Raw genomic sequence first — 26,543 nt, forward strand, 5'->3', positions numbered from 1 at the left:
TATCGTACGTGTCACCGAACAGGGCGATAAAGATGATAAAGACGATGGAACCTAATCGCGCGAGGACGAGTACCAGCCAGGATATCGTGTGTCATCGCGCGGTTCTACGTACACGCTACGGATACGCGCATACAATCGCACGGATGAAAGTCGATCGCAGTTTCCAGAGGGTATGGAGTCGCAGTGGCCAAACTGGGGCTCGTGAGACGCATGCGACTCTTCTAGAGCACGGGTGAGCAACCTTTCGCGCCGCCAGTCAAAATTGAAGGCTGAATAAGTCACGAGGGTCTGGAAACCACGAAACGAAACGATTGTCTCGTTGCGCGCAATTTGTATGATCCTCCGCTCCTTTCAGCTAGACGTTCTCGGTTCGCGTGGTTTGTTTTCGACTATGCCCTGTGTTCAGTTACCAATCTCGAACGATCGTTTCACAGATTCCGTTCCGTTTTCACGTTGTTGCACGCGTGTAGCTGTTCGCGCGGCGTGTCTGTACAGATGCGTATTATCGCGCTTATTATCACACGGTTGGCCACCGCTGACGCAGAGGGTGTTGATCGAAGGGGGACCCGGAAGGAATGACGAACACGTGTTGTTCGCGTGCTAACGCTCCCGTTTATCGACGGCAGATAGGCTGATGCGTTCGATCGTTAAGGCAAACTGCGAACCTCGAAGGGACGAGAAGTTCCAGAGGCGCGTATCGCTCACGCCCAGGTTGAACGCGTCTGAATGCTCGAAGGAGCGAGGGAACAGCGAGGAGGGCAGCGCACGATCCGTGAGGGTGGATAGCGAACTTTTTTGTCCCGTTGATAGGGGATGAAAAATGGAGAGTCACGGAGAGCTCGATTAGAAACAAGAATATGAATCGGCCGTCAATATTCATGGGACGTAACGGGCCGGCGTTACTTGAGGCGCCTCCGCAATCTAAGAGAGAAAAGCCCGCCGCGAGACGAGGGGATGATGCCCGTCCGCCGCTTCCGACCAGCTATTTTCCGTTCGTCGATAAAATGCGTTTAACGACGCGGAAGTGGAAGGTCTGCAGGATCCGCGAACCGACACGCCGCGGTGGGATAATTAGAGGGTGGGATAATTGGAGGCGGCTGGGAAAAGGCACTGTATTTGGAGGACCCGAATTAAGAACTACGGATTTTTGGTAATTAAACGGCGAATTGATTTTGTTCGATGGCTCTTCGACTGATCGTAAAGTACCATTGGATCGGTTAAAAAAGTGTCTCGGGTTTTTTGATAAATTCAGGAGCGAGCGCGCTGTAGCGAATAATGTAGGATGCGTTTGATCGAACAGAGAGTAGAAAGATGGAGAGCTGAAAACAATTCATTTGTGCAATTGTGCGGTACACGCCGCAAAGGTCGCGTATAAATTGAAAGATAGGAATCGATGCTCTGTATTTTCGGGCGAAAATCGCCACCGAATAATTGGGATAGACTCGTTAAATAATAACCCGGTTACCGTTATCGGCCGGAATCGCTGGAAATCCGTTCGAACTGCAATTAACACTTTCCAATTGGCCATTTCGAATGCGCATTATACCTAGATCAACAAATTCCAAGCTTTTCACCAGCTTGTCCGCGCAAATAATTCGTCTAGGCGTGTTTGCGCTTACGAAGCGGTGAATTCCGCTGTTCTAGTTTTACAGAGGTCCGCATGAACGAGCTAATGTCATTATCTCGTACGAACATCCGCGAATTGACGTAAATGCCTGCAACTGCAATTTTTCCCTCTGTCTTCGCCAATTTCTCATTCGATCTCTACGGTTACGAGACTTTTCAACCGACTAGTCGCGTTTGTTGGGGTGAGAGGAATTTTTACGCGGTCCAACGGCCGAAACGATAGCCTTCAACCTCGATTTTATGGTTTCTGTAAACTTATACTCAGCGTTATGTTACCGAAACTGTGGGTATTCGCCGGTAATTTAATGAATGGATTGGTTGCACAAGGAATGCAAATATGGGAAAATGAAATTTGATATCTATCCCTTGTGGAATGTGCCAAGGTAGCGTCCGCTGGTATAACATTCAAAATGGAATGTTTCGTGTTTGGCGATTGTATAAACATGCGATTTACTTAAATTTTGTATTTAATATGAAACAAATATTGTACTGCCCTCGTTGCAAAGATCCATATTAACGTTTCAAAAATTATATACTCGAATCGGTCGAGAGGTTCTAGCGAACGAAATTGTTTTTTCAAACGTCATTAGAGTTTCTTCGATCGTCCACGAAGATCGAGTTGTAAACGAAATTAGTTCGAGCTGTAACCGATCGACAATTCTCCTTTCAGCTGGCTTTCTCAACCAGCAGAGCTGAAATTCGTTTTTCATCGGTGAACAAAGGGATCCGGAAACGCGGAGGAAAATTTCGGCGTCCTTATTGTCGCGAAACTTTTGCGACGACGACGACGACACCTACCGGAGACGCCCAAGCCTTGACTCTCCCCTGCGTCGTAAAGTTGCCCAGTTTTTGCCGCCCTGCTACGTTTCCCGGCGGAGAACTACGAAAGCCACGGGAGCGAGGCCCTGGCGTGATGAATTATTGTACATTAGCGGAGAACGCTGCTTTGTCCCGGGCATACCGGCATGCAAAGTTAAAGACTGAGCGAATTTTGTGTACCACGGATGGGTGGGATTGTTGTACGCGAAAAATAACGGGTCGCGGAATTATGAACGGCTGGTTGAGCCGGTTGAACGAACAAACGGGGCCTGAAATTCACAACTTTCCGTCGTTCTGTTACCCCTTTGTCACGGGAAGTCTCGAATTTTCGCTCATTCAGAGAGAGCGAGAGAGAGAGAGATAAGTCGATTCTCCGTTCCCCGATCGTTGCGGAACCATTGTAACGAGTATCAATGGCGTGCGTAATTTTCGAAGAGAAATTAATTTGGCTCTGTGCTCGCGGTGGAGGCGGAAAAATATCAAAGAAATATTCAAACGGAATTTAACGCTTCATTCATCGACGGAGGGTGAAAATTTATGGATAGCTAGAAAAATTTTTTAAACAAATCCGGTTTCCGTCATCTCAAACCGACCGGGTAGAGAAATCTATATACGCGGATTCAACAATTCTCGGAGCGGAATTAATTTCAGCCAATCGAACGGGAGCAAAAATTCGCCGAGCAAACTCCCGAAGCGAAATTAATTCGGACCTATCCGACATAGACGACAAATAGTCAACGGGAAACGGAATTGTTCAAAGGAGAAACGAATTCCGCCGCGCGGAGGTGAAAAATCGCTGGAGCCGCGCGGTGAGTAATATGATTCGCGTATAAAATCCGTGCCAATTTCCTAGCTGGATTTCCTAGCGGGGCTGTACGGTGTACCGAATGGATGACGCGCGTTGATTGCATACCTTCTAACCGCGCGAAAGGATAGACGGTTCGCGCGGGCCACGCACTTATCATTCCGGGGTGAGCTACGGCCGCAGTCGCAAATAATCAACTACGCTCGCGGGGATTTCTCGAAGGGGCCTGCGCGCGCCCGCCGCGTTTCGCTCGCATAAACGTATAAATCGTGGGGCGGAACGTCCTCCCGCCCCTGGCTGTTGGGACGCCTAACTTACCCCCGGATGTATGCGGCGCACGTTCCCGCGAAAACAATCAAAGATTCACCGGGGAGAAACGAAGGCAAACTAGACACCGTCTGTGCTGCGTTTTGTCGTAAGAATATCTGATTCGGTAGCTGCACGATCGTGTTCCTCGATGACGAACGATGATTCGATTTTGTCGATTACTATCGACAATTGGGAAGAAATAAATTCGTAAATGGTAATTCTCATTGGGTCGACTAACGGTAGCTTTCCGTGAGTAGACACCGCGATGCGAACAGCTCGACTAATTCTCCGAGGGCATCTGGGACGTATTATCTTCCTAGTCATCGAACGTCTAAGGACTCTGCGGCGTCAGAGATGCCTATCGTTCGTGATCGGAAGTAGCGCACCGCAAGGTTTCTGGGTATACGCGTTAGAGTCATCGGACGTCTTCGAGTTCGACGGTCGTGGAGATATTACATCTGTGATTACCAAGAGCGTCGGTTGATGCGAGAGTTACGCAGCGCGCGTGGATTTACCGCAGATTTATTACTCGCGATCGATAGACTCGATAGCTTCGGAAGTGTTACAGCGACGGGTCGCGAAGCGTCTTCAGTTTCAATAGCCATTAGAAGCACTAAATCCGAACCGTCGCTGGTGATTTAATACCGGTGGACTTGCACACTGCTCGATTCGATTTTCATTAGAACTACTAGTTATAAGTAATACGGTTCGCGACAAATTCGTGGATCTAGCGGCGTGGGGAATGCTGTAAATCTAATCTGACGACAAACGATTCCCTGGCATAATTAAATTACCGATCGTCGGCAGCAAACGTTCGCCGTTTCCTAAGCACACACATGGCCGAGCAAGAAATCACGGTTAATTGGAGCACCGAGAAAAGGGAAACGGCGCGAAGCGCTCCGGAAGCGAGCGATAAGAAACCATTACCTCGCCCGTTTGTATCGCCGATTTACCCTCAAAGAGTTTATTTCTTCCGGTTCGGCAGCGGACTCGGTTCGATCTGGCGCACTTCCTTAATTGTCTCTGCGAGGTCAGAAGGTATGAAGGAAACGGTGGCTGCGCGGGTTTTTTTTTTGCTTTGGGTGTGCTTCGAGTTCGCCGTATAAAAGTGCAGGGCGCAGCGATAGTTTTCCATGGAGGGCTTCGAATTTTAGCTGGGTCAGATGGCTACGATGCCGCGGGAAGAAGGGAAACCTCGGGGCCAGGCAAATTTCGAACAACTGCCGCCGGCGCTCTAAACGCGTTTCGTTCGAAACTACCACAATACCCAGGATCCAATTAAACTTGTCTGCCGTTGGATGTTATCATATTTACGAAATTCTAGAAACCCTCCAAGTTTCGTACGGTTTTTAGAAACATCAGTTCCGTCTCGCGAGCAGAAAAACGCGTTCGTTCGCAGGGTTCCACGAAGAACAGGGGCCGATGTTAGTTAAAAATATTCGTCGCGAGCGACTGTTGCATAATGAACTACGCACAGTCGTGTCCGGATGGAAATAATTGTACCTTAACCGCTCGTGCAACGAACGAGAAAAGAGGGTTCGAAATGAGGGTGAACGGGGGAAAAACGTAGGAGAACGAGACTCTTCGGTAAGAATCAGACAGGCGTTCTGCGTGGTATCGTGACCGTGGCAATTTGCATCGTAATGTAAGTCAATTATAGCGCGTTCCATAAATCACGAACGCGTACACGCCACCGGTCGCCGCCGGCTTTGTACACGGTTCTCCACTTCTGGGATTACCAGAAATTCGCGCGGGTCCGTCGCGTAGTTAAGGCGGGGAGATCCGCGTGGCTAAGAACCGGGTTAGGTACAATGGAGGAGAGTTCCCGGCAATTATCAGAAGTCGTCCGACTTCCTGCATTAAGAGGACCCTTGCTAGGGATCCAGTTACGATTTATTCTCAAGTATGGTGCGATTCAATTGGATTCTACGAATTTTCCAGCCCAATAATTATATCCAATTGACAAATTTTGTCTAAGCTTCGTCCAAGTTTTCCATATGATCTGCGAATGACTCGAAGTCTCCGAAGAATGATTTAAATTCGAGCAAACCTGTAGGAATCGATCGCGCGTTTTTCACGCGAAACTTAACCCCCTTCGTGGGACGATTCATGCTCGGAATGGCGCGTACAACGCCGAAGACGCTCGTCTCAGCGAGTCGAAATTTATTTCCATAAATGTAGCAAGTCGTTCGCGGGATCGCCATCGCCTGTCAGCTTTCAAAGGAAACTTCGTGATTCGAGAAGTTGCCATGGGGTGGGGCCTCGAGTTTCTGGACAAAAGGGGGCAAAGTTTTCTGATCCACAAGAATCTGCGAGAAAGTTTAATCGTTTGGCCCGCTGCGCGATTACCTTGCGTTCGTTGATTACTGGGATTCGTTTCTTGCGCGCCGAGAGAATGGTAATGATGTTTACTGGTTTATTTAAATCCAAGTATCAGCTTTAATTAAACCGTTTGAATTCGCGAAGAGGAACACTTCCGTGAAAGTTTGTATTTAAAAATATTTTCTCGCTATTCTTGCTGCAGTAAATATGGTACGTGTCGTGCTGGAAAGTAATGCAGAATAATAAAAAACCGAGATAATGTTACCACCTCGGTTATAATATATTAATCTTTTCACTTTCAGGTTGAAATAGCCTGCGGCCTCGTAAAGCGAGACCTCGAGTGGAGGCACTGACTGATATTGTGGCACTCAGGATCGAGCACTTGTGCGTTCTGCTTTACAGTACTACAAAATAAAAGAACGGCCAACGGTATTTTATTTAAGCCTTGTAAATCAGCAACTGCAAAGCACAGTTTGAAATATTTAAAGCTCCTTTCTGTGTCTGCGTAGATATGGATGTCCCATAAAACTTGTTCGAATGGAAAAACTAAATTTGCGCAGGCAGTACTCCGCACGTTGTGCAACTTTGACCGAGGGTTCGTTGTGTTCCTTATCTGCTCGTATTTTGCTTCCTACGACTTCCGAATAGGTTTATGACCACAGGCTATTCTCGTCCACGCTATGCCTATTTTCATTCATATCCGTTCCATTTTTTCGCTCTCCATTTTCTACGTATTAAATCTACATACACGAGTATGTGTGGTATCCACTTTCTGCGTTTCGACATTCTACCCTTGCGTCGCGTTCAGTACGCCTTTTCAGTACACCGATTAAGAGAGATTAAAAGGGACCAGCGAACACGTTTTCTCTGTCCCGAAAAACTCGCGATACCCTCTCCACTTGCAACGAAAAATCCGTCAAAGTGTTATGGTCCCAGCAGCGGCTAATTGCCTCGTTTGTATTTTGTCCCGAGAGGAACGCGCAACGCGCGGACGAGAACGAGAAAATTTCGAATAAAACTGTCCGTCTAACTGGTGCAGAAATAAGCCACTCGAGCTTCAATCCGTTGCAGCTTACAAGAACTACCATGGTTTCTCTTCCTTTATTAAATCGCCTTGGCCCTGCTGGGGGAAAAAAAAGTGTACCGCAGGAGCCAGACGAAATCAGGCTATCGCGCGCGCCCCTGTTTTCGTGAATTTCGCGCGCGGAGAATCAGAGGAGGAGAAAAAAGAAAACATATAGAAAGAGGGAGAAGGGAACTCGTTTCGTTTTTCTCTGTATCCTCCTCGTAGCTCGGGAAGATCCGGCGGAATCGTCGTTCCACGGCGTTATCATACAACACGCCCGGGCCTTGAAGTTTTAATGAATCGAAAGAAAAAGTTTCGCGCGCGCTTCCCAGCCGGGGCAAGGTTAATTTCATCCCTGTTGAAAGTTGGGGGGGAGGCAGGAAAAAGTGATGTAACGTCTTGAACCATTTAATCGGGCAGGCTATTTGCCACGGCCTCGGTTTCCTCGTTTTATTTCGGATTACCCTCCGACGAGTAATCCCCTTTAAGCGGCCTCCTTCGCGCGCCTCCGCGAACAAAAATAGCCGATTTATTTGCCGAATTTAGCGTAGAAATAGCAGCACCAGCAGCAGCAGCAGTACCAGCTACCTGGAACGACTTGTATTCTGCTTTCGGTGAGGATATTGAGCCGTAAAGGATGGGTCTGCGAACGATGAGAATTACGAACAGGGATGAAGGTACTCTCTACCGATTTAGAAAGAAATTCGATGTAGTGTGTTGCCTTAAGGGTGCTTTGTTACGATTTTGAACGATTTTCATTCTCCTACTCTCGTATACTCGGTAGGTCTTCTTTAAGGGACGGTCGTACGCCTTCAAGCCTCGAAAGCTTTAATCTGCGAATGTCTGGCGAATTGGTATGTACACGTTTGTTAAATAATATACCACGCTTTTGAAATTCAAATTGCTAGAATAATATATGTTAACGATTTCAACAGGCTGAACTGTTCGAAATTCGCGTTAATACGTCCGGGCGTTGAATTCCATTTACGGGCGGACACTTTATAGTCGCGTACTAAAAATGAATTAATTCTGGCCGTGAAACATAATGCGCCGCCGCCAAACACCGTAATGCCTGTGTTTAATCCCGAAATTGCGTGGCGTTCGAAAAATCGATTTCAGTTTACAGACAATAGACAAATATCTGGCGAGCCACGCTCGCCGGAGAAAGCGTCCGCGGCGATGACCGAGCAACCTGAATGGACCCGTTTCCGGTTAGAGCCGAATGGTCGCGCGAACGACGCGGCGTCGACTTTTTCACCGAACAATTAGACTCCGGCGAATAGCGGGGGCCGCGTTTCGAGCGAGGCTGCCGCCTGACGGAATCGGTTCCGCGGGGTTTTACCGTGGAAACAGGCCTCGTTACGGAGGGAAGTCTAGGATTTTAATTCCACCGTTGGTTCGCGAAAGTTATGCTTTTATTCCGCGAGCAACAAAAGCAAGATCCTAGCCCACGGCTAATGCTGGAACTTCAACGTTCCTTCGTTTTGTTTGACTTTTCTCATTTTTTTCTCCACCGTGGGTTCCGACTATGGACCATTAAAAATTAATAAATTTAAACCAACCGACCGAGCAGAGGCTCGACGATGGGCGGGCAAGCACGCTTCAACTACAATTAACCAGCGAAATAAAAAGCTCTTTCGGATCAGGGATTTCCGTGCCCACCGCCGCGTTCCCCCTATTTTCACTTTCCTTATTATTTTCTAGTCTCCCCCCTTGTTTTCTTCCGTTCTGTTTTAAAACACGTCCCCGTGGTAGGTGGTATACCAGCCTTTGCACGGTACTCCAGACTGTTAGATTCTATTGGTCGCGGGCGATAAAGCCGCCGGCGAGAGAAATGAACTCGGATAAAGGTGGAAAATCTTTGCTGGTAACGCGAGCGACGCATTACAGGCGAAGGAAAGAAACCGTGGCAGGGTCGAAGCGGTGGAACAATTGGATCTGTTTGAGAACGACGCGGAACGGTCAGAGTCCTACGTCTAAATCGAGTCGCCGCACGTTTCTCCAGAAACGCTGTCATTAGGCTACGTAAGCACATAGGGGGCACGCTTACGGTCTCGTTAATGATCCTGTGGCCTACCTTGGGAACCTTAACGATTCTCGTGGAATGGAAATCTGAAACAAAAAGGAAAGCAAACAAACGTTATATTTCGATCGCAGCGGGTACTGGAATCAAACATTGTACGGAGGCGAACGCCGATGTCTTAACCGCGAATTTAATGTTCCGTCTTGGGTACACAGGAATTGGTCACGTTTCACGCACAGATTTTCGATCTGGAAAAGAACAGTGAAGCAGAACGGGAACGATAGAAAGATAAAACGATTTCACGGCAACAGGACGCAAGCGCGCTTTTTGCTCGGCCGCCGGTTTTATGGCGCGCACGTAGTTAAACTTTGCAAACCGGAAGTTGCCGCGAACAGGGACGCGCCGGCGAACAAAGACATCGTGGGCCGTAACGAATGCTGAATATCGCTTCTCTCCTTTTCCCTCTCTCGCGTTCTCGCTCGCTATCTATCCATCTATTTCTAACTATCTCTACCTGTCTGTATTTGTCTTTCTTTATCTATCTATCCACCGCTTGACCGAGCAAAAATGGCACCGCCAACTTGGACGCCCAGGAGGATAAGCGAGAAAGATTGTTTCCGCTACAGCAACGAAGATACCTGAATTCGTCCGTCTCACGCGTTTCGACTCTAAAAATCTATAAGTCAAATCTATAGTGCCATTTTTTCTCGATATAAGCATCTCGCCTCGTTCGTTTCATTTCTTTTGGTTTTCTTCGAGCGGAAATGCGATCGATGGATCGCTGTGAATGGATGCAAGACCGCGAGTAATTACGAGGAAAATTACACTTGGCCAGATTTTCAAGCACTTCGAAGTAAGGCCACGCGGCTGGTAATTAGGGGTTCGTTAACGTGACCCAGCACAGAGATGGAACCGCAAAAAAAAAACGTCGTTGCTTTCTTTCGTCACACGAAAAACCACTGGACCACGCGTGACGCGGGTTCCTCTTTTAAGGGAAGTCTGTTTCGCCAATAGAATGTAAACTTCGTTTGAGAAGTTACTAGGAATAATCGAACAAAATTATAAATTTCATTAATGATATTTTATTTTAATTCTTGTCGTATCTATAAATTCTCGATGTGGGAACTAAGGAATTGTACATGGCGTGGCAATCATCGTTACACCGCGCGAACTAAAATCGATACACGGTATAATATGCGCTAGAGACCTAATAACTAGGTGCCGTCTAATGATAGGATAAATTATTTCATCGCCCTTTGGCTGATGATAACAAAAGTATCAATTAGCCTGAATAGCGTTGGTGGAAACCGGTACACGCGTATACTCTCATTTTCATAAGAAGTCCAGCGAGCGAGAAAGCTTCCAGTGCGACCCAGCGGACTTGTTACGAAAGCCACAATTATACACGCGCATAAAGGGGTCGAAGTCCCTTAAAGGGAGTTGGAAATACCGATCCGGTAGTCTTTACACGGTTACACGTACTTATCGTACAAGAATTCGTATTCATAAAATATCGACACGGAACGATTCTCAGATTTCCTCTTGCAAATGCGAGCTACGTAGCCGCAGGAGATACATGTGCGTATTTAAAAGTACTTGGTAATACTTCCTGGTATTCTATAGCTCTTATGGCTCTTGACATCTAATATATTCGAGGCTACCCACAGGGTGTCCCCACCTAGAGCGTTACAAACTGTTTTCGCCAAGAGTATGGAGGACGAGGACCGAAACGTTCATAGGTTAGAGCTGAGCGCGGTCTGTTATACGATAGGTAGGGTAGGTTCTGGTACTTGACCCTCGGAAGGGCGCAACAGGGGTTCCCTCTATACCTTCCATATAGGATGACCGAACGTAAGTGTCATTCGAGGTTTTCAAAGGCTTTCACGGTCCTGGGTGTCATGGTTAGCATTGTTTGAGGTTTCCGAGTATTACTCGTGTCCACTTCTGGGGCTATTCCAACGTTTAGGCGATGTTGCAGCTTGTTGCATTGGGAGGGGAGGTTTGATGATTCACCAATATTGACAATCGTGAGACCGTGGAACTCATCTTTTCCTGCCTCTCGCGATATTGATCGTAAAGTATGCCATTTTATTCGAAAGCACCAATACCAGCTCGAGGAACTTGTGTAGAACGCAAACGAAAGAAGCGATAAAACGAGAACAATATTTTTGGTTTTATTATGTATAATATTGCGATGGACTTGTTTTAAAATACATTCGAATGTTTCTCCGCGATAATTAAATATTTTAAAATACTCATAAAATTTGGAAAATATTTTACAATGTTTTTACTATTCTCGCCGCAAGTCGATGAGAAAAATATTGGTCGATGCAACAGTTCTAACAAATTTAATAAATCATTGTACCTCGAAGGTATATCCTAGCAACTACGAGAAAGGTAGATAATGAGAACTTGGAGCTCCTTCAACTACACTCTTCCTTTTACCTCTCGCTAAAAAGAACACATAACACGCCCCTGCTGCGTATCTTCCATATATTAAAACATTTCTTCCTCCTCAACGTTTGTTACGCGCACTTACACCCTCTCGCGCATCAATTTTCACCGCTTCCGACTAGACCTTTAACGCGTGTCATATAACACGCTAAAAGGTCTTCTCTAAAAGAGTTTCAGCAGGTCTCGCACAGTCTTCTCATAATATTTCACTTTATACGAGGACGGAAAGTTTCGTAAACGTATATTCTTCATTCTCGAAGAAGATGGATACTCGATCTTCTCAGCGCTCGAACTTCGAGCAGAATGCCCAAATTTTTCGGTATGCGGGACGCGCCGTGGAATCCTCGATGATGCTCGATCGAGATAGGCCTTTGAACTCCGCCACGCGTCCTGGTGTCCGCGTTTAACAAATAGATAAACTTTCGCGGCAGCTTCGAGGAGAAGTGGCCGATGATTCGGTGAAGAAAAATGTTCAGACACGAAAGTTGTTTCGCGACGGTGCACGTGCGAGAAGGGTGGCTACAGATTGGAGCGCGAGAACTTTCCTCCCCTCCGAAAGTTCTTTCTTCGACCGTGCCGCGGCTCGAAGATGAAGAGGAGAAGAAGAAGAAGAAGATTTTCACCGCAGCTTTCCCGCAGCCTTGTTATTTGCCCTCCCGCGGGTCTTCTTACGAGGAAGATGACTTGTTTCTCACGTACACTTCATTAGGTACTCCTCCTCGGGGACATTGGTCCTCTTTGGAGCTCGAGATTACTTCTTCTTGAAAACCAATTTCGTGGGCGAACGACGAGTGGGTGGGACAGATAGAAGAGGGGATGAAAAAGAGATTTCCCCGTTGAGACAACTGGACTATGTTTACGTTATCTTCCACGGGATCCTGTTATCGTAACAGCGAATGCTGCTCAGCGATCCTCGACTAAGGAAATCAGGACTCAATCTCGCTAGTTCTAATTGCATCGCCCGTACCTGGTTCTTCTCTTTTAACCGGAGTTAATCAATCTTGTCCTCGCGCGACGAAAAGGATCCTCCGTTAGAATAGTTGGGAATGGGTCGACGAGTCTTTCCGCGGCGCTGACTCGATGCTAATGGAAGAAGAATATCATCTCTCTCGTATCGTGACAAAGGACGATGGAACGTGCATGGCGGCCCCTTCCAACGCTATTTCGCTGTTTTTCTAGCTGACGCAATTGGTAACAATTGAACAAGTAACACGCGTGTCCGTGTGCAATGTAAAAGGCTCTCACGATGCTAACAGTTAATTGCACGATGTAATCAACTACTTAAACGCCAAACAATTATATCAACAAGATGCTCTGATGAGACGATGAGTCGAAACAGCAGATGTTGTCTACACTGCGACGCTGAATAATTTTGCAACACGACGATGGTTCGACGCGTGACACTGTCCATTCTCTACAGCGATGGGAAAGGAGGAGATTTTTCTTGGCGCAGCTACGAATAAGTGGGCCTGTGCACGCGATCCTCGAACAATACGAGGAAGGTGTAAACTCGCGCGCGAGCGGCTTGTCACGGCCTGTAATTTTCCCTTTAATGGCGCATAAAAGGGTTGTTGAAAATGCACGTAAAGCAACGAAAATAAAGTTCGAGCTAATAAATTCAGCGTCGGGAATGAGCGAATGGGGCTGTAACTCCGTCGTATGCAAATGCGAGGATCGGATGCGGCATCGGCAATACTCTCGGCTCTTCGCGGGAACTTCCGTAAGTCTCGAAAAATTGTTGCCCGTTCGTTAATCTCCCTCGCGTTTTTCACTTCTACCCGTAAACGACCGCATCGTCTCGAAATTTAATCCATCGTCTTCGTTAACACTCTAATGACTGTCCCTCGTGAACGAACGAAATTTATAATACGCGCAGGTCGAGCTGGTAAAGCGAGATGCTTCCGATAATAATCGAGCCCTTGAGAACGCTTTCTTTCGATACTTTCTTTTATCCTTTGAATATCACTGATGTACGTAAAGCAACGTCAACTACGTAGTTGAGTATTATGAATTTTAATCGATGACTGCACTCGATGGGAGCATGATACTTGACGGAAATATTTAATAAAGCTCGGCTTACGACACACGTGCATAGCAAACAGCCAGTGGAAGGACAAGTTCCGCTGGTTAAAAGGATGCTGTTGGTTTATGAGTTAGAAGGGAGGCTCGAAGTTTGAAGTTCAATCGGGGGTTTCCAAAGTTTGCCCTTGATCGATGGCGAACGACGCGACGTATCGTAATTCATCTTCGAGATGCACAAGGTCGACGAAGCTAATGGATTCTTGAAGTTCCCTGACTTCTGGTTAATTGGAATTGTTCTGTAAATTCCTCGACTGTTAGTCTGGTCGATCAAGCAAACGTTCTTGGAGTTTGACTGGAGTAAAATTAAAATTCATCATTCGTTTTCTGGATGCGACTGCATGTAAGTGAAATCTAATGGTCTCCCTTCGAATTTACCATAAAACATCGAGCTTCTCGTCAGTTTCGAACACACGGAACGGAATAAATAATAAAATACAAAATTCCCGTAAAACATCCGCACGACATCGCGACCATTCATGTGTGCGTCAACCGTTTCGATCTCTGATGAACCCAAAAGTAAAATTCAGCCAATCCGCAGACTGGCATTTAGAAGGCTCGTACAGTCCGAAGTACGGCCAATAAAGATCCATGTATCGCCATAAACAGGCTGCGTTCGCGTTCACTCTCGTAGCTATCGCGGCCCATTCGAATCGGCCGCGAATTCAAAAGAAGCCCGTTTGACATTTCCATTTGCCGAGAGTTCAATTGTCATTAATTATACATCTCGATGGTCAAAAACACCGGCCATTCGCCGCGTTCGTTTACAATGCACGAGCCAATGCGTAAGTTCGGCTGGCGGATTGTTTCGAATGAAAGAGCGCATTTGCTCCGCTCGTCAATGAGCATTCATCGATAACACGGTATCGCGCACGGCTGGTAATTGTTGCCGCCGCGCTCTGACATTGAGCGCTTTGAGCTTTTCAATTACGACTGGGATTCCTTTACTTTTTATATATTTCTTTTCTTTCCGCGCCCTCCGTCGCCAAAATATTCCAGCAATTTCGGTGTAGCTCGCGTCAGGAGTTCGCGTTCACCGGAATATTTTATCCATCGCACGGCCATCTCTCTGCTGCTCTTTTTTTGTCGAGGTACAGGTAGACAAAAAAAGGATTGGTTCCGGGTAATCGAACGATCGTTAGACTGTTCCAGCCGGATTGTACAACGGAACTCTTGTGCACTGTAATCCACAGCGAATTCATTGGGAGTAATAAAATACTCCCTTTCGTTCGATTTCATTTTCCTCCTCGTTTCATTATGTGCTCGACGATCGATTTAGCGAGCACACGACGAAACGGATCACCCGGATTTGATGTTACGTACCAAGTGTTCAAGTAGCGGCTCCGCCGGACGTAACCCGACGACGATCAAAGGAGGATCGATGCCTCCTACGCGGGTAGCGAATCATTGACCTTTCTCAATTTATGCACTCCTCGGAGTGCACTCAGCGAGCGAAGTGCGCACTTAAACTTATATACACGTTTCCTCCGGGCAGGGACAGTCACCGCGTGCGGAAGTAGTGTTTTATAAAGATAGGAGAGGGAACGGAAGGTAAATGAAAAACACTCGACATCCGCGCGGGCACTCGAAAAACACGAGCGACCAGTTTAAACAAACGTAAGTGAAACGGGGAAGATTGCACGGAATTTCTGCACCGCGAGCGCTATTGCTATTTACGTAGCGTTACAATTTCACCAGGGGATGACGCTTCCTTCCGTACGCACCCCCGGAATACCATAAAAACTCTCCTCTCTTATCTGCTTACTCCCAGTCGCCGAAACTTTCGATCGACTCGCTCGAAATGAACGACGTACAGTTAATTAATTAATTAACGGTCGAAACGTACGAATAATGAAGTTGGATAACGTCAAGCCCGGCGGAGTTTCATCGGGGAACAAAAGGCAGAGCCGCCGCGCGCGCTTTTGGCGAGAACTCGAAGGGATAACGAAAAATGCCTCCATTCAGACATGGAGCACGCGCCGGAGGACGATAACTCGGCGAGGGCCGTTAATAGAAAAGGATCCAATTAAAGGAGGAGGCAACTTTTCGACGCCGTTCCCTACAGCGTCCACCGTTAAATACGTTTTAAAATTCGGCTCACGTATGCGCGGCTACCGGAGGGTCCATGGATCCTTATCGTCGACCGTACTGTAAGAGGCTCGCACTGGGCATTGTTCGATCCGACGGCCAGGGGAAAACAATTTTTCATTTAACTTTCGCGGGCTGCGACGTTTCCACGCGAAGATTACGCGCGTATCTCAGTGGACCAGCGTGCGCGTAAAAGTTCACCGGGACTCGAGCGGAAGGAAAACGGGTCAACCCTTCTTTCCAACCCGCGCGGCATACGCGTGGTTGTTATAGTCAGAGCGTAGCAACGATGGACCAGTCGCGAACGATAACGGCAATCCTTCGCCGCTGGGATCGTAAACTAACCGCGACAACCGTGGATACGATCAAAAGTGAGAGTAACTAGGAAATAACGCGGTCACGCGAGAGCTATGAGCGGTTGTTGATTAAAGTTGACTATAAAAGCGTGCGCTCTGCGAGAGTCGTCTGATCCCGCTTAAATACTCTTCGAAAGATTGTTTTTTTTTTACTTCTGACTGAAGTGCATCGGTGAGAACAATTTAATCTGAAAGTCGAAGAAAAGGAAGGGATCGAAAGCTGGGTCTCGCGTCTCGTCGCGGGAACTGGGAAAATGACAGATTTCGGAGGGGGGAGGGAGGGTGGAAAGCCGGAGTAATAACGCGCGCGGTGATCCACGAGGTTATTGACGGCTCGTAAACGCGACGAAAGGTAATCGAAAATCGTGCGGAAAATGAGGGGTGAGCGCGATCGATGATTCCGTTTATCGGCGATAACTACGGGTCAACGATATACGTGCAATTATACGGTGTCGGTGTTACGCTCGTTTTCACCGATGAGTGATAAATCGCGTCCTCTGCTGGCGCGCCCCATCCGTTTCTACGTCCACTTCCTCTCTCTGTCTTCGCTGTCTGCGATCACGTCCGCCCTGTGCGGTTAAATTCAACGCGAAATTATATCTGATCCGAACGTCGACTTGCCGTTTGTTAAACGACAGTCGATACTCCATCAAACTCAACGGCTGGTCGTCTCATTCGCCAATTAAAACAGAATTTCGTGGACGACGTGTATTCGAGGCAGGCAACGCGGTCGGGGTGATCCTGGACGTTGATCCTCGCTGGAACGTGATAACGATCCTAATGGATCATTTTTAAAGGGGAAACTTTCCTCCTCTCCTTTACTTCGAGCGTCGTAAAGACAGTTTTTATTCGCGACACGTATACGGGGAATGGCACGCTCGATAAGAGGATATTGAATATGGATACTGTAAACCAAGCTTTTAGAGCGCGGGTAGTTCGGCTGTAAATAAAAGTGCGTGCGACACGGAGCAAGAACTTGTTCCTTCGAGCGAGAGCTTCCACCGACGTGGGCTCCGTTTTCAAGGCCTAACGTTACAAGAAAATGGAGATTAATCCTGAAATAACGATCTCGAGGCGAGCCCAACAGATCGGATTTCTTTTTCAATGGCTCGGACTCGAATATCACGATCCTGTTCCCTCTGTACGCGTGTTACCCAGCGAGCTGTCATTTTTCGGGAGAGTCTAGTCTTTCTTGGCACTGAAACTACGTTTATACACGCATCAGGAATACCGTTGCTCGTACAACCATGAAAATATTCAGATTTCAGTAAGCGATCCTGTTTTCGAAACTGAACACTCTAGACAGCGTCTCGAGGGTAAACTCCAGATGCGAGTGGTAGCTCACCCCCGCGTCGTCTCCTTTGTTCGGTGTAAAATAGTACTCGAATCAACGTACGAGTGTATTACACGGTCTGTCTGTTCTGTTAAGGGGTTGAAGAGTTACAGGGTGCTGTTTATACCCCCCCGCTTTACGGTTTCTATCATTTTTTAGAGCTTGTCTCGCGACGATAAAGCTAACGGCGTGCGAGAAATTTCGTCGCAGGAAACGAGACTCGTACTGTCGTCGATGCAACGGTTCCGGAGTAAGTGCTTGCCTCTCGCAGAGAGACCTCTTACCAAGAGGCATTACCGTCCACCCTGTCTCGCGGTCCGATCCGTCAGAAGCGCCGTTTCGACCTCTCAAATTGAAGTTGTTTGACCCGCTTCGATGTTTTTATTGTTCGAACGATGAATTGGACGGGTCCTCTGACAACGGCACGCCGTAACAGAACGGAGATTCTATTGTTATAGAACGTGACGCGGAATTCTCAACCCCGAAATCCTACGAAAATAAAGATCTGCAATTTTTTCACCCACGGTTTACTGAAAATTCGATGCAGCGGTAATTTAAGGAAGTAGACAGATAATGTTTCTGGATATCGAAGAATATATTTATTATCTACCAGAGAGAATTGAAGGAGACAGTGCAATTGATCCATAAAATAAAACAGTGAATGCAATATCGCGCGCCGCGACCCTTTCGCGCAACGTTAAAAAGACGAGTGAATTCCGATATAGGAAAATGCAGAACGTATTACTCGCGAAACACATCGACGCTCCAACACGCCCGTAAGAAACAATTAATTACGCTTCGCGCGGGTTGGCTGGCGTTCGACGAAAAAAAAAAAAAATTAACAATAATCCCCGATACGCGTCGATGCAAACGAACGCCAATCACCGGAAGTGCCAATACATTTCACGAAATAACGAACTCGGCGCGCGGAATACGTCACGGCCGGACAAAACCGCCGTGGAGAGGTAATTAAACTGCAAATTAAATGACATTAAACGCAATCACACTTAATTGAAAAGTCGAGAAAGTCGAGAGCTCATTTCTGTCACTGGCCGACCGTTTCAACTGGCTGCGAGGCACTCTCCGGCCAGCATTTCGCCCCCGATCTCCTTTATCTCTCTTGTTTCCGTTTTCCCTCAACGAATAAATGAGAGGACCGTTTTAAAGCTTCTATCTTATGTAATTCCCAAGTGTATTCGAAACTTTCGAATTAAGGAGAAGATCTCGATGCGTGCGCGAGCGTGGAAATCTCCTATTCCGGATGAAGAGATAGAGAAGAACCATTCTCGAGGTTCTTCGCAGTCAATTTCAAAGAACACATCGACAATCTAAAGTCGAAGAGGCTCGCGAAGATGACTCGTTGCTCAAAAGGCAATGATCGCATCGATTCTGAATGTTCGATGAGACGACGAGGCACCGTCGGTTCGCGTTAAAACTTCACCAGCTTCCAAGGGAAAGAGAGGCAGAGAGTTAAAAGCTGAAACGTACCGGTTGTCAATGCGCCATGTGGGATACTTTTGGATTGACCGTGGGACAGGACGTGTCCCAGCGTGGCAGCAGCGACGGGAAACGACGAAAGTCGGACGCGGAGTTCAATATTGAAAATGCAGACGCCCGAGGAAAGGGGTCACGGACTGTATCGGGGGATATATGCGCCTGCTAACCCGCTGTTCTTTCCCTTTGTTTCCCGATACATCATGTAACGAGGTTTCACTGGCTGCGCTCTCGGCTACGAGCAAATAGGCTCAGCCTATTTTCCATGCTCCCCGCTTTTCGTTTCTTAACTGGCGAGGGGCCGCGAAGGAAACGGGGATGTCGACCGCGTATAGAAAAATCGGGCTTCCAACCAACTTCGTATTTCATTTCGCTTTGCGTACTCTCGTGAAACACGAGACACTCTTTAAGAAAGAGATTCTTACGACGCAGTAAAACATTGATGAAGCTCAGAATCGACAGTGTTATCGAAAGACTGGATCTATGTTACACAGATCTGTAAAATCTTTACTTTGAAACAGTATACGGATTCCACCATAGAAGATGTACAGCATTTACGTATGCAGCGGAGAGAAAGATCTGACGAGAGAGTCGTCCGAATAAATTAGTGAGAACCCAACCCCAGACGACGCCGTTGGCAGCATTAATATCCAAGGATCCTGTCGCGTTCGCTGCGAGGGAAACGCGAAATGAAAGGGGCCGGCGGTAGATACGAACCCCTTCCATCCCGTGCCCGGCTTCAGGACGGTATCAAGATAAAAAATAGTCGCATAAATCCCCAAAGGAAATCGATCTCGGATTCTCCTCTTTCAGTCGCCTCTCTTGTCACCCACTGCCACTATCCCTCCGACGGTCGCCTGGTTCCTGACACGCTGCTGAGATTTACTCCCAGCCAAGAACCAATTTCACCCTTCTATCAGTCATATATCTACTTGATTAGACGATTTGTTGGGCCGGGCGCGGATTCGGTTTTGGTAAGACCCACGGCGATCCTTTATCCATCAACGTCCGCCTCGAATCGAAGCGTGACCGTGTCTCTAAACTCTGCTCGAATCATTCTTTTCCGGATCAGACACGATTCTAACGAAACTCATCCAGTACCAAAGTTGTCTCTTATTCGTGGAACGCTCACGAAAAGCTTCTGAACCGCGAGTATTATAAAAGCAGTGAGAATAAATAGCCTTATAACTTAAACGGATATCATATTATACCGCGACAAACGGCACGAGCTACGAATGGAACGTATCAAAGCGCAAATCACGGGAAAGCCGATTGCCAAGCGCTCCGCGGTAGAACTGTGCGTACCGCGGCACAGCTTTGCCTTCAGCTCAGCCGTACCTAAACGTATTTCACGGGGCAGGAGGTGATTGCAGTTAATTTTTTCCGGCCATAATTAAACGTTCCATCGCTTCCCATCCGACACGCGTTCGGCAGGCTCGCTCGCGACAGCCAGTCGACTCGCGCTTAACTCGTTCGACTTTCTGGCAAACGATCCCGCAACCGATATAAGCGCGTCAATTGTTTCCGACGTTTATGGCCTTTTTATAGGCGACCGGTAATACCGTCGTGTGTCAGCTCGATCGATGCTGCGCACGCTGCTCGCGTCCTAAGGAGATGTCGTTGTTTTTGCAAAGTTTATCGATCCGTCCGCGGGAAACAATTTGGAGCGTGCATAATAAATAGCGCGCGAGGCAGTGCGTGATCGATACCGTCGATGTCGCCGTGTCGGTTTAAGGAAGTCGATAAATAAGCGACGCGAGAGGGATGTTAAAAGTTCTTGGAGGCAACGCGAACGGCTGCTCTCCGGCTCGATCGAACTTTAAACATGCCCTGTAACTGCCTCGCGGAAGGAGTCGCTGCTCTCTTTCAGAGCGTCGTGGACGTTGAACGTTCGCATCGTTAAGGGATCGATTAAACCTTCGATGGAACCGTTGCATAGCTGTTTCTCGCGTGCATTAGAATTCTCCGTGTCTTAGAAATATATTTGGAAAATTATTACTCCGCGTTTAACCGTCCGAGTGGCACGCAACGGCGATGCTCGCGTTTCATGACGGAAGATGCCACCGCATCGGAGCGGAACCGACGCCGCGCTCGTAAAGCGCGAGCATTTTCACGAACTCGTAACTCCACGAGTGCTCGATGTAAAGTCCGCGTCGCGCGAGCCACGATCCCATGCCTGATTTGCTACCCTCGTTTTGCACGCCGCCTGTTTCCACGCATCGAGTATTGCGAGGAAATCGTCGAACAAGGATGCATGCAGGTACAACGTAAAGGGAAATGCGCATGGTGGAGCGTATGGCTGAGTACAGCGAATAGGAGACGTAGCCAATGAAAATGTTTGAATCGATCGCGAAATGAACTTTGATAACCTTTTGGTGGAGTATGTCAAAGGTGAACAAATCTCACGAATAACTCTATCTATTCCAGTATCTGAACGTGCTAGTAATCATCTTCGAAGAAGGAAGCGAATAGCAAAATGGAAGTAATTCTGTGATTATGATCCGTGACGAATGGATTAGATTTATGCTATCAGAGTGAAAGGAAAAATTTCGGACCCCATACTTACATCGTAACAGCCAGTAGCGAATCAACGTCCCATTCAGCGTCATAGACGTCAATGGTACCTCTGACACGCGTGACACACTTGGGACGACACGTGCAAGGACGAGCATCGATGAGAAACCGTCAACGCTGCTCTCAGTTCTCCATAGAGAGACGTTAACACTTCCGCAGGTCGCAATTCAGCGAAACGTAAAAGATTTATTGTTCGCACAGGCGTTTCGTCGGACCTCGAGCCTGATCGTAAAAAATTATCAACGTCGACGGACCCAGTGGCACCTTGCACGGCAGGCAACGCGTTTGTCGAGTTACGATATAATGAATTATATAGGGATAATTTGCAGCTCCGAAAAATGCGACAATGAAACGCGAGAGACTTGGTTACGACGCAAACAGACGGCAATGAACCCTGGCATCTCTGAAATACTTCCCCTGATTCGTCGTTCGCGTCTTTTCGAGAACTCGACCCCGGAAAGGTTTCGAGGACTGCTCGAGCAGAGGTTGCCGCGATATGAAAAAGAAAAAACACTTACAGGACTCGAAATTACGACCACCAGTTGTAAAATGTATTGTCAAGTTCAAACTGCGACTCGTTTAAAAAGTGCGACGATACGTGGTTTTTAAGAACGGAAGAGATACACGAGATGATCCACGCGGTGTAAAGCAACTCGACTCGAAAATGAATTTTAACGGCCACGGAAAATGGTACGCGTTGCAAGGAACGTGTTAAACGCGAAAAAAAAAAATGAATTTCTGCGGGGAACAAACCGTACGTGTCAGCGAAAATATGAAGAGACCTTGCGCGCGGTGGGACGCGGGCAAATATTGAAAGTGCAACCTGCTCGACTGCATTGAACAAATCTAAAGATAAATACATAGTACAATTGGCAAATATTATCAGAGATTCTACGCTTCGAACACGTATTGTTCTACAATATTTGCGGCGAAACCAGCGTTATTAATACGTCGGGAAGCAGAAATGGAAGAAATGTCCTGCCAGAGACGCGTTCCTGCCCTTTAATCGCTGGCAGCTACCGAATTCTCTGATTATTCGCGACAAGACACACGGATAATTCGGTTACCAACGTTGCCCCGTTTTTCACCGGTAAAAGGATAACCCCGTGGCGCGTCGTTGCTCTTGATACTCGCGTTACATCTCGAAAAAACTAGAAGAAAAAAGGACGAATGTAATACCTTTGTAAGTATTTAATAGGCAAGCTGTTCCATAACGCAGCGCGAGCCAAAGTTCCGTCGGAATTTTCGTTCCGCCGTTCCTCTTCCGTTGCAACAGCGACGCGAAATAATGAGCTCGACTTTTAATTCCGACTTCTTTGAAGTGATCCGCGCGCCGAAACGCGAACTTCTCTCTTATTAATATGCAATTCCCTCTGGGAAAATAATTACCGTTTCTTCGGGTGGCAAAATGGAATTTACATTACGTTATAACGTATTGTTTTATGCACGCTCAACTTTGTTCCTCTTGTAATTATTGTTATTGTACATTGTTATTCTCGTTGAATTTTACCTGGGTAAATACGAGCTGTAGCTATTCAACGAAGAGTAGTCGAGGAAATTAATTTCTAACACGATTATCGAGTAATCCAGAAGAGAGTAACCAAAGAAACGATAACGTTGATAACGCGATTCAGTTCACGCCCGCCAACTCCGTCAAGGAGAATCAACGATTATCGATACCGATCGATCACGCGAGTTTCATAACGCTCGACGCGGCTACTGATACTATTATTCATGCCACCGTGGCACAATGCACGCCGGTGTGTTCCCTCGAATACCATCGTCGAGGAAAAACTTTCCCAATTTACTAGGAATATAAAAATGAATCATACAGGGAGTAGAAGAGGGAACGATCGTACGCGGTCCGCTCCCGACTGTTTCCACGCTGACGTGATACATGGCCAGGATAATGTATTAATTACTTGGCTTTCATTCACCCCAGCGCGCAACGTAATTTTCGAATGAATATCTCAAACGCTTTCGAAGCGAGCAGAGTGAAATAAGACGAAAATCAAGAACGAAAAAATCGCGTGCGAGGCTTCGTTCTCGAGCGAAACGAATCCGAAGCTGCGCCAGTAGTAAAGATCAATCGCGAGCGCGACGCGTGTTCCCTGACGCGGTCATATTGGATGCCAGTCACGCGTCAATGGATTCTTAAGCGTCGCTTGGATCGTGATTTTACTCGAACAAGAAGCTCGAAATTTGTTATTCCTCGGCTCATTCTTATCTGGGCCCTTTAAATTTCCGACGGAACGGGACAGCCTCAATGCGCGTATCATCCATTCCGAGCGTGCACCCGTGAAACGAGACGACGGAAATTTAAAGCAGCCTCTGGCTCAATTCCTATTCATAAAACACAATTGGCCGCTTGTCCCCCGGGGTCATGAATCGAAACGGTCAAAGGGTTATCAACGACTGCACGCTTCCCCGTCGCTCGTTCAAAGAGGCGGCACGCACGAGCTAAGCCTATTTCCGTGAGCCGTGTAAAGAGGAGCGGGTTGTTCAAGGTGACGTGGCGTTGGACGCGAAGGGTCGAAACACGCCAGGGATAGAGGTTATTGTTGGCTAGATTTCGATGATTTGGTGGGTGTTCCGACGATTCGTAGTCAAGTTCAATGTTCGCTGACTACAATGCGGCGAGTATTGTACACGCTGTCTCGAAGGTTCGAGCGTACAGAAAGAAAGCTCCATTGATATTTTAAATTGGCGTACTGCAATATTCCAACCGGGTTGAAAATGTAATTAACACGGCACAAAGGATGAGAAAGTAGGAGACAATAGAACGTTGCGAAGAGGGTGTGAATTTCGTTTCGAAGTCGCTCGCGTAGTCGCCGGGACGAGACCATCTAGAAGACCCGCGCCTTGCTCGAGGGAGGTGGTAATTCATTGCAATATTAAACGGGCGAGGATGACGCTCCGGGACAATTTCTCGAACGTAAAATTAACTTTGCAGCCATGTATAAAAGCTCGCGTCGCCTTGACACCAATTTTTGGCACCTTATGGCGGCGCTCCTCTCCACGCCTCCGCCATAATTACCGTCTTTCCCTAGGATGTAATTTCACCGCAGAACTCACGGACAGCTCTACGGCTTCTAAAACCATTCGGCTGGCTATTAAATATATCAGTTGCTTTGTTTAAATATTCCCTTTCGAGTCTCCGATAATTTGTCCTTTCCTTTGTATCGTCGATATCGAAGGCTTAACGCAGTCATTTCTCTGAATAATTACTAGCGGTGGTTTCTGTGCCAATTAACGCGACCTGGCCTCTTCTGTGTTTTCGAAAATGTCATTTGGAATTGGAGGGGATACGACATCTCATAAATTTTGGGCGCAATAACGTAGACCCTCAATTGTTCAGTGTTTAAAATAGATTTCTATATAAAATTTTCTGTAATGACCATAGTCAAAAGTAAGATATAATGTTGCAAATTTGCATTGACTCGGCGAAAGGAAAGAATTGATCAAGTTTGCAAGTGAGTGACTAATGTTTACAGATTCGTGATTTTATTACGTTAAGTGCGCCCGAGACAGGAAAATGGAAATTCATTAATGCGATAAGTTGACACTTGGCACTGAATTATGCAGTTAATTAATTTAGCCCGGTAGTATATATAATGATCATTGAAATTATAATAAACCGTAGTTGATTTAATATAACATTGCGCGCTATTCTATTACGTTACTATATAATAAGCTCGCGAATTTCTGTTTTCCTCTTAACAATGGATATGGTCCATAAATGAGCATAAGGTATTCTTGAAACGCGACGGCTGATTACATTATTAAGCGTCCATTACCGTTTCAGATAATAGATGCATCGATAAATCTTTTATCTCCGCGTCTAGTTATTTTAACGAAGGTCCATTAAAGTCCACCAAAAATTCATTCACACCGCTAACGCAGCTCGCGTAATAAAAAGTTCCACTCTCGAAACTTTTATCTCGCGATTCTTCGAGATCGCTTCAGATTCGACCAACTTAGGTTAAGGTGCGATAAAGGTCGAAACAGCCGACAAGTAGGAAGCTAGAAAATTCGGTCAAATAAAGGCTCCGAGGAACTCCGCGGAGCCACTATAGCGGAGGATTTAGCCTCCGACGGCCTTGAGCAGCCAACAGATCCTCGACGGGCTATAGGTACTTACGAAGTAAAGCCACTTAAGAAAGGACTCTCCCCGCACAGAGAGTGAGGGAGAGAGAGAGAGAGAGAGGCAGTCGAGGGTCGAGGCTCGTCGATCCACAGAAACGAATCCCACGGACGGTTCTGTTAGTTGCGAAAACAGAGGCGCATAGGGAAAACTGTTCTACCCTCGCGACCTCAGCCACAAATTCATCCTCGGTGCACGCGGTCACCGTTATCACCTGAGGGGGTGCGAGTGCCGCATTGGGGAAGAGATGTATTAGCGAGACGATCCGTTCGAAGGGATCGATGATTAGACACGGAACTGGCGCCAATGGGGCGCAGCACCGCGATGCAGTTAACCCTCGAGCGGCGAACACGGGGGTGTTGCGCAGAGTGTTAGAATGCAGAAACCGTCCACCTGCGTTCCTGTGTCTCGAGGTGCAACCTCGGACCAGTAATTACCTTCTATACCGAAGGAACTCGTGTCGAGCGCGGTGAGAATCTTCCGTGCTAGGCACACTGCGCACCTGTACACCGGCGTGCTAATCAAATTCCGTGAACCAATTCCTGAAGACGTTGCTGAGGCTTAGGCGGCGTCGTTGTCGAGGTTGCTCGATAGTTTTCGTCGTGGCTAGAGCGCGTCGCACGTTTTTTTTTGGAGGTCCACCACATTCTGTTCATCGCAAACCACGCAAAAGCAAGTGGAAACACGATGGACAACAGTTGGCTACGAATTCTCTCGACACGAAAGCGCCATGCTCCAAGGAAATCACAAATTAATCTACGTAAGTGCGGGCTACTGTCCGCAACATTTGACGCGAGCGTTAGGAATCAATCAACTCAAGTGCGATCCACTGGTGACGCTCGACTAGCTGAATCGACAGGATTACTCTCTGAGTCGATCAGACTGTAATGAAAGTTGTCACACACGTGCGATAACTATAACTATGCGGCAGTACTGAAGAGTGCGGGGAACTACGTTAACGTTTACCAATTAAGCGAAGAGGATAAATGGAACAGGATGTCGCGCGAGGAAAGACAAAGTATACTCTGTACGATTTACCGTATTGTCGTGA

The sequence above is a fragment of the Xylocopa sonorina genome, chromosome 3 (assembly GCF_050948175.1).
Source record: "Xylocopa sonorina isolate GNS202 chromosome 3, iyXylSono1_principal, whole genome shotgun sequence".
NCBI lineage: Eukaryota > Metazoa > Arthropoda > Insecta > Hymenoptera > Apidae > Xylocopa > Xylocopa sonorina.